General features: G+C 42.9%; 1 long non-coding RNA gene across 1 annotated transcript in view; it reads right to left on the bottom strand.

Moving 5' to 3' along the window:
- Nucleotides 1–1,560: 1,560 nt before the first annotated feature.
- LOC111820452 (uncharacterized) overlaps nucleotides 1,561–16,071 on the bottom strand; it is a 121,583-nt gene continuing 107,072 nt past the window's right edge. Inside the window, exon 4 of the long non-coding RNA XR_002824003.1 lies at nucleotides 1,561–2,574. This is a non-coding gene — a long non-coding RNA (uncharacterized LOC111820452). The remainder of the gene's footprint in view (nucleotides 2,575–16,071) is intronic.

The following is a 16,071-nucleotide window of genomic DNA, read 5'->3' as shown; positions in this document are numbered from 1 at the left end:
GAGGACTTAAAGCACTTACTGATGAAGATCAAAGACCACAGCCTTCAGTATGGATTACACCTCAACATAAAGAAAACAAAATCCTCACAACTGGACCAATAAGCAACATTATGATAAATGGAGAAAAGATTGAAGTTGTCAAGGATTTCATTTTACTTGGATCCACAATCAACATCCCTGGAAGCAGCAGTCAAGAAATCACAGGATGTAGTGCTTTGGGCAAATCTGTTGCAAAAGAGCTCTCTAAAGTGTTAAAAAGCAAATATGTTACCTTGATGACTAAGATGTGCCTGACCCAAGTCATGGTATTTTCAATAGCCTCATACTCATACAAAAGCTGAACAACGAAAGGAAGATCAAAGAAGAATCGATGCATTTGAATTATGATTTTGGCGAAGAATATTGAATATACCATGGACTGCCAGAAGAACAAACAAATCTGTCTCTGCAGAAGTACAGCAAGAATGCTCCTTAGAAGCAAGGATGGGAGACTTAATCTCACCTACTGGACAACATGTTATCAGGAGGGACAAGTCCCTGGAGAAGGACATCATGCTTGGTAAAGCAGAGGTCAGAGAAAAAAAGGAAGACCTTCAACGAGATAGACTGACACAGTGGCTGCAACAACGGGTTCAAACATAGCAACAGTTGTGAGGATGACATAGGACAGGGCAATGTTTCTTTCTGTTGTACACAGGGTTGCTGTTAGTGGGAATCAACTTGATGGCACCTAACAACAACAAGGTGGCTCTTTCTGTGACACAAAGAGTTAAGTGCTTGACTGCTAACCATAAAGCTGGAGGTTTTAACCTACCCAGAGGTGCTTGGAAGACAGGCCTGGTGATCTGCTTCAGAAAGATCACAGCTTTGGAAATTTTGTGGAGCAGTTCTGCTCTGCATACATGGGGTTGCCAGGAGTCAGAATCAACTCGTCAGCAACTAACAACAACAATAAAGATGCTACTTTGCAGTTTGAAGAACATGGATAGAAATAGTCCATATGTTTTGAATATGATCATCCTTGGCCACGTCACCTACTAGAGTGGAATAAGGGCACGTTTCTCAATCTCAGAGTTCCAGTTTCATCATCTATAGAGTGAGAATAATAACGGCACGTACCTAACAGGGTTGTTGAGAAGATTAAAAGAGATAACGTACATAAATGTACCTGACCCCGGGGTAAGTGCTCATTAAATGTTAATTTCTGTCCACTCAGTAGACTTCTCTGTGTGTTTCTCTTTGCTTTCTTATTTAACTGTAACCTCCTTGAGAGCATGCAACTTCCTTGAGAACAAGATCTGTGTTGGACTCTTCTGTGATTTTCCCACTGTTTTGTTCATCTTTTATCTCCAGAGACTTGCAAGGCGCATGGCACATAGGAGAGATTCAGTAAATATTTGTCAAATGAGTGAATAAATGAATTTTTGCCCACACAACAATTGAGATTGAGATATTTCAGGGCAGGGATGCTGCTACTGGCATCTGCTAGCAAAAATGGCCCGGAGCTATTTTCTTGCCGATAGTTTTAGAAGGCCCTCTGTTTCTTTGATAAATGGGGTGAATGTTTTTAGCCTCCTGTGCAATAAATAGAAGAGTGCCCAGTGGAATTTTCCAGGCTGGGGACTTTAAGGATCTGCTGATATTTTTATAACATATGATGTTAAAAACAATTGTATGTGTGCCCAGAAACCTTTGAAGGCATAAATTCCAACACTCAATTTTATTTGGTTTCAGAAATTTAATAAACAAGTAACACAACCCAGTTGTTGTTCTTTAAATAAAAATTAGAGATCTACAATTAATAGCAGCAAAACAAAAACATCAGCTGTGCTTAATAGGGTGGTGGAGTATGTTGGGTCTCATCAAGGAGTCAGGCAACAAGTGGGCATTGTGTCAAGGTCCAGAAAAAAGGAACAGGCGTGTGGCTGAATGATAGCTTATTAAGTGTCACCAACAAAAGCCACTGAGAAAGGATGCAGGTGACCACCAAGTCTCACCTCTCCTGAAGCCTCACACAAATTGCACATGCTACCAAAAATTTATGTAAGATTTCCAAAAAAAGTGTTAAAAGTTCTTATCCTATAGACAATTTAACAGTTGATAACATGAAGCCGAATGCAAAGAAAAAAAGTATCAATAACAGATGTAAACTGAAGACTGTGCCTGAAGGATTTTAAGACCCTTGGAGGCCCGGCTAGATGTCCCTCGTGCTATATAGCATCACTGTCCTGAAGAAAGTGCAACCCAGGCTCCTGTTTATTTTTCTCCTCACTCCTCCCAGTGGGTAAAAGAAGAGCCGTTGTTTTTGTTGCTGCTGCTGTGACAGGGTTAAAGATGAAGTATGTGTGAGACTGGAAGCCAGACAGAGCTTGTACTCACTGCTCGCTTGGAAGTGAGGAGTTTCTCGACATTGCCTTTGGTGACAAGTCATAATCGCTGTCTGATCTGTAGAGAAAGGACTCTCTGCGCTGGCTGTGGCTGGGGAAGGTGGCGTGAAGCACCAGCCCAGAGGATGAGCTGGCCTGGGGGTCCAGCGGGCTTCGACCTGGGGAAGGGCCATTTTCCACGTCAAAGCTTAAAGAGAAAGCAGAACACTCTGGTCACATGAGAACCACGGCGGGGGGCAGCGAACAAACACTGAGACCCTAGTGTGTGCAGACATGAGGTGCCGGGCACTTGACACAAAACTCTACACTTTATGGAACGATGCCGTCATTGTTATTCCCATTTTGTATATGAGGAAAATGAGTCCCACAGAAATCCAATCATTTACCCAATATTCCACCCTCGGAAATAGCGGAACCAAGATTTGAACCCAGGGGCAGAACATATGATATTTTAGCAGCATGAGTGACTTTGATAAATTCAGAACAAGAGACAAGCATAAAGTAATTTGGGGATAATAAACACCTCCAGAGGAGGCATCAAGCACAGCCTAAGTGTCAGACATTGAACTATCACTTGAATGTGTCTTCCTAGCTGAAAGACTTCTTCCTGCCCGTAAATAAATTTCATAGGCTCATTAAAGATACAATGTGCGTATTTCTAAATGTTTCGGGAACAAAGTGCTATCCTGAAAACATCCACTGAAGGATCAGATTTAACATCCATATGTGCAATTTGAATCACAGAAAATGACTTAATTAATCTAATAACACCAAATTAAACTCAGGGGCCACAGAGCTTTGTCTTTGTCCACATTCACTGCTCTGGCAGAAGAGCACCATAGAAGTTTCTGGTCAGTCTCTCTCAGTCTGGTAAGGTGCCCTCATGTCCAGAATTATTTGAACAGCTCTGATTAGTGAACACAGAAGCAAGAGCAGTAGAGTTTGAGTGCATTGTTTTCTCTCTCCCTACCCTGGTATTAACCTGTTGCCACCAAGTCGATTCCAACTCACAGTGCAGTGATTAATTGCTCAGGCTGCTAACCAAGAGGTCAACAGTTTGAATCTACCAGCTGCTCCTTGGAAATCCTATAGGCAGTTCTACTCTGTCCCATAGGGTGGTTATGAATTGAAATAGACTAGACGGCAATGAGTTCGGACCCTGGTATTGGAGTCCCTGGGTGGTGCAAACAGCTAACATGTTCAGCTGCTAACTGAAAGGTTGGAGGTTCAGTCCACCCAGAGGCACCTTGGAAGAAAGATCTGGCAAACTACTTCCAAAAAATTAGCCATTGAACGCTCTATGAAGCAGAGTTCTACTCTGACATGCTTGAAGTCACCATGAGTAGGAGTCGACTCAATGGCAACTAGTTACCATGGTATTACTTTAGGCACTGTGTCCTTCTCATAATTTCCTTAATCATCCCATATACTTGTTTCCTGCACACTCAACCTCCCTTACTGTCAAAATGATAGTAACCCTCTTCTCTAGCATTTCTCTAGACCACTTACTGCTCCCCAACTAAGGATTTGCAGAAAGGTGTTATGAGAAAGATACGGGGATGGGGAGTTCTCTTTCTCCAGTTAGACCATAGCAGTGGGCTTCCATTATACTTACCCAGCTACCATAATTTATTTCTATGCTTTTGCTTCTTTTCATTTAATAGTTCTCACAACTTGCTCTCTTGGGGTTGATATTGATCATATTTCTTCAGTTTACAAGTGCTCTCCAATATATGACTTCACTTACTCCTCATAAGAACCCTGTAAAGTATATAATATGATCCCACTCTACATTTGAGGAAAATAAGGCTTGCTGTTATTGTTGTGTGCCGTCAAGTTGATTCCAACTCATAGAGACTCCATGTGGCAGAGCGGAACTGCCCCGTAGGGTTTCCTAGGCTATAATCTTTATGGGAGCAGATCGCCCAGTCTTTCTCCCGTAGAGCCGCTGGGTGGGTTCGAACCACCAAGCTTTTGGTTAGTAGCCAAGTGCTTAACCTTTGTGCCACCAGGGCTCCTTTGAAATGAGGCTTAGAGACACCTAAATACCTTGCTCAAAGTCACAGGCTAGTAACTTGTGCGGGGAGAATTGCAGCCCAAGTCATTTTGCTACAACCTCAGCCTTCCTTAGTCACAGAGATTCAGAATGGCCCATTAGATAATGAGTGCAATTTCCCTCAGTCTCTGGATTCAAACAAAAGTTGTGGTTAGTATGCAGAGAGTCAGTCAGACTATGAACAACGTTTGCTGTTGTCTTGAACGGAGACAGGGGAGACAGCAAATTACCCTGAAGCTGTAAGGTTTTGCTGAAACAGAGAAAGAAGAAATGACAGAATTCAGGGTTAAAATGCCTCCCCAGAGACCATTCTGAGAAGCTGCTTTTAGCCAATCCACAAACTCCAGGTGTGTGATAAGAAGCAGCAAGTGAAAATCTCTAGTTAAAAGGACAAGGGTGAGCCGTAACAATCCGATATGTATTTGGGCTTTCAAGGCACTGCAGATGGATTTTCACAGCAGGCTAATGGTCTGGGATGGGGCTACCTTTCAAAGACTGTAGGCAGGCAGGCAGGCAGGCAGGCAGGCAGTCACCGATACCAGCCTGTGTGCCACCCTGCCTGGAGGTGAAGCTATGTTGTAAGCCACATGCATTGCTGCAAGTGAAAATATAATGAAAGCTGACTTGCAAACTGTCCTTGGGTAAGATCTGTATTAGCTGTTGAGCAAAATAAAGAGCTCCTTTGTGGGTGAGGGCTTCTTTGTGCTGTCATCCAAATCCTGTGGAACCAGTAGGTCCTGATGCTAGGTTTGAACTCTCCTTAAGGACAAAGAGGGTAGATTCTTAAAAAGTGAAGATGGGACTACGTAACGCTAACCCGTGGGCCCAAAACCAAACCAAATCCATTGCCGTTGAGTCGATTCCGACTCATAGCAATAGGACAGAGTAGAACTACCCCATAGGGTTTACAAGGCTGTACTTTTTTACAGAAACAGACTGCTACATCTTTCTCCCGCAGAGCAGCTAGCGAGTTCAAATGGTTGACATTTCAGTTAGCAGCTGAGCGCTTAACAACTGCACCACCAGGGCTCCTCTTTGGAAATTTCATGTGTATTCATGTTATTCTTCTGGTATGTATCTGTACAGCCTTCATGGTTATTAACATATTGAAATACTTTTGTAACAGTTGACAACCAGCTGCTGCCCCAGGCACAGCAGGGGGTCTCTAGCTGCAGCACTGTGGCCTGTGTCCCTTTAGTTGGTCAGTGCCCATGCAGTACCAGACATTAAATATTATGAATATCACTGCTGTGTGTGGCTATGCTAAAATCTTAGAAGAGGTGCCAAGTTGGTATGCCTACCCAGGTCTCAGAAATTTTTCCACTGAGGGTTTCCAACAGAGCTCACCCTACCCTCTTTTCTGCTACAGGCATTCCTAGTGGGCAGAGGATAAGTCACAAGGCATTACCCTTAAAGTCAGTGTCACAAGGCACTCTGTCCCCAGTGTTTAGTTCCTGTCTTAGTCATCTAGTGCTGCTATAACAGAAATACCACAAGTGGATGGCTTTAACAAACAGAAATTTATTCTCTCATAGTCTAGGAGGCTAGAAGTCTGAATTCAGGGTGCCAGCTCTGGGAAGGCTTTCTCTTTCTGTCGTCTCTCGGGGAAGGTACTTGTCAGCAATCTTCCCCTGGTCTAGGGGTTTCTCAGTTCAGGGACCCCAGGTCCAAAAGACACGCTCCACTCCTGGCTCTTCTTGCTTAGTGGTAATGAGGTCCCTCTCTGCTCACTCCTCTCTCCGTTTATCTCTCGTAGGATAAAAGATGATACAGGCTACACCCCAGGGAAATTCCCCTTACATGGGATCAGGGCTGTGACCTGAGTAAGGATGTTGCATCCCACCCTAATCCTCTTTATCATACCCTAATTTTGCCTCACTAACCACAGGCAGAGCTTAGGATTTACAACACGTAGGAAAATTACATCAAATCACAAAATGGAGGACAACTACACAATACTGGGAATCATGGCCCAGCCAAGCTGACACATATTTTCAGGGGACACGATTCAATCCATAACAGCATTGGAGGACAGTCTCGCCAGGTAAGTGAAGACTAGACCTAGCCACAGAACTCTCTCCATGCTGCTCCCCTTTGGTTTTATTTTCTTCTTCCTTACCCTGCCTAAGCTCATAGGAGAGCTTGCTGGAATTTGGAAGAAGCCAGAGAAGAATGCTCTAGTGCAAAGAAGCAGTCTTAGTGAGACAAATGGCCTTTCATATTCCCTGGGGCACTGTTTCAAAGCAACCAACACAGATGTACAACTTAGGAACAAACATGAATCACAAACCAGACACCAGCCCCAGTCACAGCAAAATTAGCAGGCAGACATCACAATATGTCCCACAGAGCCAGGGCGGGAGGAGGGGCGTGGAAAAAGGGAAGATTGAGGACAGACTTGACAAGCAAAATGAATCTATCACTCAAACTTAAATACAGTTATGAAGACAACTGATTCTAAAATATCAGAAACAGACACATAAATAAGATTATTATTCATTTAAAGTAATTTCTGCCTCTGCCTTAATTGGTACATACATTTTACTTTTAGGTTGCTTTATATTAAAAAATATATATATGTGTGTGTATATATATATTTATATATATGTAAAAGTACTATAAGAATGTAATATAAGACACAGACAATAGAGAGAGAGGAAAAAAAAAGAAATCACCTATAATCTTTAATACCAACATAATTAGTAGTTTAGTATTTTTCCTTCTGAATATTTTTTCCTGCAGGTTTGGATCTTTTCTTTTTTTCTCCACAAGTACTTTTTCATGTACTACACAGTTTCTAGAATTTTCTTTTCCATGGGCTACGTAATAGTTCATCCAGTAGCTGTACCACAATGTTCTTAAGCATTTCCCTACTGCTGTCCATCATATTTTATGATTCTAAATGATGTTGCAATTGATATGTTTGAGCTTATGTTGTTGTTGTCAATTGCTGCCGAGCCGATGAAGTCACTCACAAGTTTCTGAACATTTGACTATGGCATGCCTGCCTGGTAGGGTTGCCCATATCCAGCATATGGACTGAACAGCATTGGTAGCGGTTTTTTCCTAGGACCAGAGATCCCCCAACCCTGCCCTGTGATCTCCAGGATGCTGTATGCTGGCCTCCCGCATAGATGTGCCTGCTTCTCCCTGCCTCTGCTGATTTCCCCAACTGAATCAACTGCTTGTTGTGTAAGACCTAATATTTTAACAACTTTCTCTTGTTTTTACCTAGAGTTCTTAGCACCTCAAGGCTATGATCTCAAGCTTGGCAGTGGCGGCGGTGCTGCGTTTAGAAGCAGACACAGTGCTCGCTGTAACCGGCACGCCCTGCCCACTGCTGCCTCCCGTAAGCAGCTTTCTTCATCACTCACTCATGTCATCTCCTCTGGTAAGTTTTCCCCTCTTCTGTGCTCCCCTAGATTCCTTTACTACTGTACTTTATCACAGTACTTAAATCTTTGTATGCAACTCTCTGTTTAGCTATTCCCCAACAGATTATTATCTCCCAGAGGAAAGAGACCCAATGTTGTCCTCAGCATCTGACCCAACCCCAAAAAACAAACCTGTTGCCTTCCAGTCAATTCCAACTCATAGAACTGCCCCATAGGGTTTCCAAGGAGCACCTGGTGGAGTCGAACTGCCGACCTTTGGTTAGCAGCCGAACTCTTAACCACTAGGCCACCAGGGTTTCAGCATCTGGCCCAGGGGCTGGTAAACGGTGTTTTCAAAAAATGTCTATTGAACCAATTTAAAAATATTGACATTTACTGTGAAATACCTCTCTTATCTGCCCCCCTCCTTTCTGCCTCCCTAGCCTCATCTCCATTCCCATCAACATGGGTTCCTGCTATTTCATTCACATGAGTCTTTAGAGATGTATCATTACTTTATTTGATCAGCCTCATGAGGCAATTACATTAAAAGGAAAAAACAAAAGAAAACAAAAAAACTGCTGTGTTCTCCCTGAGCTAAACAAACCTGCATAGAAAAATCACTGGCTTGGATGTCTGAGATGGTGATCTCTTTACACAAACCCCCAAAATGGTAAAAACAAAGCAGAACAAAAAAATCCTCCTATGCCAGCTTCAAGGAGCCCTGGGGGCACAATTGAAAGTTTGGCGGTTTGAACCCACTAGCAGCTCTGCATAGAAAAGACCTGGCAATCTGCTCTTGTAAAGATTACAGTCTAGGAAACCCTATGGAGTAGTTCTACTGTATCATACAGGGTCGCTCTGAGTCGGAATGGAATTGATGGCAGTCACCACCACCAACGACATGTCAGCTTCTGTTTGCCATCTTCTAATCTCTTCGTTTTTAATAGAAGCAGGAACATTTTCTGTCCCACGCCTCCCCTCCTAGTGCTGGTTTTCATTCCCTTGGAATCCAGGCAAAGCCAGCGGTGAGGTGGTGAAGGGAGGGAGCCAGCAGATGGCAGAAGACGCTACATCTTCCTCAGGCTGCACTGCTCCAGCCTCCAGTCTGAGCAGGTGGGGCTGCTTGGCAGTCTGGGAGGTAGAAAAATGACCGGAGCCTTATACATAAGCTTGGGAGGAAAAATCAAGGATTAAGAACAGAACCACAAGGCGTACATGAAAACTTTCATTAAACTAAGAGAACCTCTCTTCCAAGAATCCGACCTAAGCTAGATGGCCACAGAACTACCTGCAATTGTCCCCAGGGTGGTTGTTTCCCAACCCCCAATTGCCTACACAAATCCCAATTTCTGTAACAAAGACTCATGAAGCAACATCCTTAGAATAATTCATTTCTGAAGCAGAGGAGACTTTTCTTTTTCAGCTCAGTAATTCTCTAGGCAAATAGCTTTAACTTATTCTGACCAAAAACAAACAAAACAAAAAAGCTGCGGAGCCGACTCCGGGAGTCCGTGGTGACCCCATGTGTGTCAGAGTAGAACTGTGTTCCATACGGTTTTCTTTCTTTTTTATTGTGATTTAGGTGAAAGTTTACAGAACAAATTAGTTTCTCATTAAACAATTAATAAACAAATTGTTTTGTGACATTGGTTGCCAACCCTGTGATGTGTCAACACTCTCCCCTTCTCCACCCATATCCCTGTTTCCATTCATCCAGTTTTCCATTCGTCCCTTCCTGCCTTCTCATCTTTGCTTTTGGGCTAGTGTGCTGATTGAACTATGAAGCACATCCCTCATGTATGGTATTATTGGCCCTATAGACCTGTCTAATCTTTGGCTGAAGAGTGAATTTCAAGAGTGACTTCAGTACTGAGTTAAAAGGATGTCCGGGGGACATACTCTTCGGGTTTCTCCAGTCTCTACAAGTCTGCTCTTTTTTCTGTGTGTGTGTGATTTTTAATTTTTTTCTACATTTTTCTCCTGCTCTATCCAGGACTCTCTATTGTGATCCCTGCTAGAGCTGTCAGTGGTGGTAGCCAGATACTATCTAGTTGTTCTGGGCTCAGTCTGGTGGAGGTTGTGGTAGTTGTGGTCCATTAGTCCTTTAGACTAATCTTTCCCTTGTGTCCCTAGTGTTCACTCTCCTTTGCTCCAGCCAGGAAAGGATCAGTAGCTGTGTCTTAGATGGCCGCTCGCCGGGTTTTAAGACCCCAGTTGCTATTCACCACAGTTGGATGTAGAACATTTTCTTTACAGACTATGTTATGCCAGTTGAGCTAGATGTCCCCTGAGACCATGGTCCCTAACCCTCAGCCCAGCAGCTCAGTCTCTCAGTCCATAGGGTTTTCAATGACTGATTTTTAGGAAGTAGACCACCAGGCCTTTCTTCTGAGGTGCCTCCAGGTGGACTTAAACCCCAAGCTTTCGGTTAGCAGCTGGGCACATTAACCTCAACACCTTTGAGGTGCGAGAACCCCACTGAAAAGATAGCAAGCTCTACACAAGAGATTTAAACTCAAAGGCCAGCAGAGTGGCTTACCACACTTCAAGGAAAGAACTCTACTGTTTTGACTTTGCTTTGCTTTCTTAAAAATTACTCATGGAGTGTCTTCTGTATCACTGAATTCTCACAACAGCTCTGGCAGGCTAATCCTCTTAGCCCCATTTCAAAGAAGAGAAAATGGAGGCTCCAAAATGTGTGAAACTTCATTAGACAAATTCTAAAGTGTGACTGTCTTATATTACCCTGCAGTCTGTGCCCAGGCATCTCTCCTCTATGTTCCCATAGACCTCCTCTTGATTCTGGAACCTGCCACACTGTGCTGTATTCTGCAGTTTACTTACCTGTTTCACTCCACTAGACTCTGAAATCTCCTTGAAGCAGAAACTAAGCCTTCTTCATTTTTGTATTCCCAAGGCCTAGAACTGAGTCTCATACCAATAGGCACTCAACAAATTTTCACTGAATGCAAGTCTCTGATAATTTATATATCTCATCTGACGAAAGCCAGTTCCTTTTGGATTCTAACCTCTGGCAGATGAAGACCTAAGTGTTGTTGTTAGTTGCCGTGGAGATGGTTCTGGCTCACGGCGACCCTTTATACCACAAAATGAAATGTTGCCCAGTCTTGTATAATCGTCATGATACTTGGTATGTTTCAGTCCACAGTGGCAGCCACTGTGTATCTGGAGTGCCTTCCCACCTAGGGGGCTCATCTTTCAGCACTTTATCTGTCTTAATCATCTAGTGCTGCTATAACAGAAATATCACAAGTGGAAGAGTTTAACAAATAGCAATTTATTGTCTCAGTCTGTTGTTGTTGTTGTTAGGTGCCGTCGAGTCGGTTTTAACTCCTAGCGACCCTATGTACAACCGAACGAAAAATTGCCCGGTCCTGCACCATCCTCACAATCGTTGTTATGCTTGAGCCTATTGTTGCAGCCACTGTGTCAAACCACCTCACTGAGGGTCTTCATCCTTTTAATTGACCCTCTACTTTACCAAGCATGATGTCCTTCTCCAGGGACTAATCCCTCCTGATAACATGTCCAAAGTATGTGAGACGTAGTCTTACCATCCTTGCTTCTAAGGAGCGTTCTGGTTGTACTTCTTCCAAGACAGATTTGTTTGTTCTTCTGGAAGTTCATGGTATATTCAGTATTCTTCTCCAACACCACAATTCAAAGGCATCAATTCTTCTCTGGTCTTCCTTATTCATTGTCCAGCTTTCGCGTGCATATGAGGCGATTGAAAACACCATGGCTTGAGGCAGGCGCACCTTAGTCTTCAAGGTGATTTCTTTTCAACACTTTAAAGAGGTCTTTTGCAACAGGTTTGCCCAATACAATGGGTCTTTTGATTTCTTGACTGCTGCTTCCATGGGTGTTGATTATAGATCCAAGAAAAATGAAATCCTTGACAACTTCAATCTTTTCTCTACTTATCACGGGTTTGCTTATTGGTCCAGTTGTGAGGACTTTTGTTTTCTTTATGTTGAGGTGTAATCCATACTGAAGGCTGTGGTCTTTGATCTTCATCAGTAAGTGCTTCAAGTACTCTTCACTTTCAGCAAGCAAGGTTGTGTCATCTGTATAACGAAGGTTGTTAATGAGTTTTCCTCCAATCCTGTTGCCCCATGCTTCTTCATATAGTCCAGCTTCTCAGATTATTTCGTCAGCATACAGACTGAATGATTATGGTGAAAGGATACAACACCGATGTACACCTCTCCTGACTATAAACCACGAAGTACCCCTTGTTCTGTTCGAACAACTGCCTCTTGATCTGTGTACAGGTTCCTCATGAGTACAATTAAGTGTTCTGGAATTCCCACTCTTCTCAATGTTATCCATAATTTGTTATGATCCACACAAATGCCTCTGCATACTCAGTAAAATACAGGGAAGCATCTTTCTGATAGTCTCTGCTTTCAGCCAGGATCCATCTGACATCAGCAATGATATCCCTGGTTCCATGTCCTCTTCTGAATCTGGCTTAAATTTCTGGCAGTTCCCCCTTGACATTCTGCTGCAGCTGCTTTTGAATGATCTTCAGCAAAATTTTACTTGTGTGTGATATTAATGAAATCGTGTGATAATTTCTACACTCAGTTGGATCACCTTTCTTGGGAATAGGCATAAATATGGATCTCTTCCAGTTGACTGGCCATCTCTCACAGTCTAGGAGGCTAGAAGTCCGAATTCTAGGTGCCAGCTCTAGGGGAAGGCTTTCTCTCTCTGTTGGCTCTGGGGGAAGGTCCTTGTCATCAATCTTCCCCAGTCATGGAACTTCTTAGTGCAGGGACCTCAGGTCCAAAGGATGCCCTATTCTCCTGGCTCTTGTTTCTCAGTGGTTATGAGGTCCCCCTGTCTCTCTGCTCACTTCTCTCTTTTATATCTCAAAACAGACTGACTTAAGACACAACCCGATCTTATAGATTGAGTCCTACCTCATTAACATAACTGCCTCTAATCCCACCTCATTAACATCTTAGAGGTAGGAGTTACAACACTTAGGAAAATCACATCAGATAACAAAATGGTGGACAATCACACAATACTGGGAATCGTGGCCAAGTTTACCCACATTTTTGGGGAACACAATTCAATCCATAACAATATCAAACAATATTCTGTTATGATCCATAGGGTTTTCATTGGCTAATTTTTGGAAGTAGATCACCAGGATCTTTTTCCTAGTCTATCTTAGTCTGGAAGCTCTGCTTAAACATGTCAGACACTACTGGCATAGCTTTCAGCATCATAGTAACATGCAAGCTATGACTGTACAACAAAAAGGACAGACAGGTGTTGGGAAGACCTTGTAACCTGACCCTACGAATGCCAGTAAATTTCCATTAGTCCTTAAACTAGCCCAAGCCAGATTTGGCCACCCCAGATGCACAGAAGAGCCAGCTGTGACCGCTAATTGACCTCAACAGAGGATGCAGCAACGGGAGGAACAAATCAGAAGGAAAATTATCACCCTATTCTCAAGTGAGAGGTCCGACAAGAACCGCGTCCCCTCATGTTTCCTGGCAGCCTTCTAGAATTTCCCATCTCCAGTACACCTGCTCGACCATCATCTTGCCGCCCAAGTCACATATAAGCCCTGCTTCCCCAAAGCTCAGGAAGTCGGATCTGAGAAACTTCCCAGCTCCTTGCTCTGCGCATTGCAATAAAGTTACTTTCTCTTTCTCGAAGATCAGTGTCCAGAAAATTGGCAAGTCTGAGCACGCTGGACAAGGACCCACCTTCTAGGATTCAGTAACAACCTCAGTAGAGTACCTAAAAGGTGTTAATGTTGTGTGTCATTAAGTCGCTTCTGACTCATAGCAACCCTATAGGACAGAGTAGGGTTTCCTAGGCTGTAATCTTTACGGGAGGAGATCGCCAGATATTTTCTCCCACAGAGTGGCTCCTGGACTCAAACCACTGATCTTTTGGTTAGCAGCTGAGTGCTTTAACCTTTGTACCAGCAGGGTTCCTCAAAGGCTTTGATAGGTTCCTCTTTTCCTTCTCCCTCCCCACTTTCTCTGCATTAGCACAAGAACTCATCCCAAAAGCTTATGAAAAGTGTTGTGTCTGTAATAAGGTATATGTTTGTATATGAAGTGTGTGTGTGTGTGTGTGTGTGTGTGTGTGCGCACATGTGGAGTGGGGGGCAGGGAGATGTATTCATGAAAAATGCTCTTCTTCTTTAAAGCTCTGTTCGAAAAAATTCCTCTCAGTTGTGCTCAGAAACTAATGTCGGCAAATGCTTGCTTAACATTTTGATAAAAATAAATAACCATTTAATCGTGAACGTATTTTGTCCATCACCTCAAAGTACTACCTGGTCCATGTAGAATGGTACACTAGGTAGAGAATGCCTTTTTAGTCACAATGACAGTGATTCATCTTCACATAATTAATGGCTGAAAGCCGCAGTCAGTTCTAATTTCCAATGAAGAAATTAACTGTGCAAAATCAGTCAGCATGACGTAGAGACTATGACCTAGTTGAAGGCAGGCAGACCACTTCTGGCCACAGCTGTAGCAGGCAAAAACCAGAATATATTGCCGTTCAGCCCTAAGAGGCTAGTTTTAAGGTGAGTGCTGACTTCGCTCCCACAGACCAGGAAGGAGAACTCTGATGTTCGGCTCATCTGAATTCTAGAAACAGCTTTCCATTGCTTGCTTTCTTCCTTCCTTTTCATTCCAGGGGCTTTGAAAATTACATCACGTAAACAACCCAAAACTGCTTTCCTCCCAGAAAGGCTTAACTAGAGTTAGCATAGGAATGCTGAAGAGCTCTGGGATTCTAGAGATCTGGCTTCCAGTTCCTGCTCTGTGTGGAACTAACTGAAATGAAATGGACTCCATGTACCCTGACCTCCACACCTCAGTCTTATCTCCTCTGAAATGAAGCTATGGAGAAGAAGATTTCTGAGATGCCTCTGAGGTTAAACATCTTCCAGAGATTTGGGAGAGGAAAAGAAAGATTGATTCTCAAGTGTGGTTTTCTACAGTTAATGGTGTTGATCATTCATTCAACAAATATTTAATAAGCAGTCACTAGAAGCGAGGACAGTGAGACTTTGGCTCGCTTACCTTGGACATGTCATCAGGAAAGACTAATTGCTAGAAAAGGACATCATGCTTGGTAAAGTAGAGGGTCAGCAAAAATTAGGGAAACCCTCAATGAGGTAGATTGACACAATAGCCACAACAATGGACTCAAACATACCGATGATCATGAAGATGGTGCAGGACTGGGCAAGGTTTTGACATGTTATTCGTTAAGGTCACTATGAGTCAGAGTTGACTTGATTGCAACTAATAACAACAATAGCACGAAACAAGGCACTGTTCTAGGCCTGAGAATACAGCAATGTATAAGACAGACAAGGTCCCTGATGGGAGGCACAGACAATAAAAAGTCAATGAATAAGATCATTTCAGACAGTGATAAATGCTATGAAGACAGTAAAACATAATAATGTGATAGACACGTAGGGAGAAGAGTACTTCTTTAGTTTGGGTGGTAGCAGGTCCACTCTGTATAGTCATTCAGATTGTCTAATTTTACTATAAAAGGGGATACCATCTATCATTCCCAGATGGTGTCAACTGAGTGGAGATCTGATTGAAAGGAGTAGTAAAGCTTGTCCTTGGGTTCTTTCCAATATCTATTTCTATATCCTTTTAAACCAAAACATAGAGTCAGATGATATTTGGATTTGAATTTGGTGCCATTTATTAAGCTAGTGAGTTAATTTTCCTTATCCTTGCCCCTCTTTGATTGCTGAGTTAGTTGTTCCATTGTCCTATATCATTATATGTGTATGGATATCTATCTATTTATATCTCTACCATAGCACATGTATAGCATAATTGTTAGTTTATGAGCCTTTTCCTAAAAAGTTGTGCTCCTCAAGTACACAGAATATCTTTTTCATATTTTTACCCAGTTCTAAATGCCATATATGTCAGAGTGTAGGCACTTGATAAATATCTGATGAATTAGAAAATGAAGGAATAAATGGTTTGGAACCAAGGAACTTTCATGAGTTCCCCTTGACCCACCACAGACAGCAAAGACCTACTTCTCCAGGAGAGAGGGTTGTGAGTGGTGTGGGGACACTAAGTCATCTCCTGTCCTCTGCCCTAATCACCCCTAAAAGCTAGATATGACAAGAAGAACCAGGGATCTGCCACCAGATACCACCTACACAGAGACTGGAATGCCCTCTGTCATGGTTTGAATTATG

This window comes from Trichechus manatus, unplaced genomic scaffold (assembly GCF_000243295.1).
Source record: "Trichechus manatus latirostris isolate Lorelei unplaced genomic scaffold, TriManLat1.0 scaffold00003, whole genome shotgun sequence".
Classification (NCBI taxonomy): domain Eukaryota; kingdom Metazoa; phylum Chordata; class Mammalia; order Sirenia; family Trichechidae; genus Trichechus; species Trichechus manatus.
The sequence above is the reverse complement of the archived record's forward strand: the minus strand, read 5'-3'. Positions and strand labels throughout refer to the sequence as shown.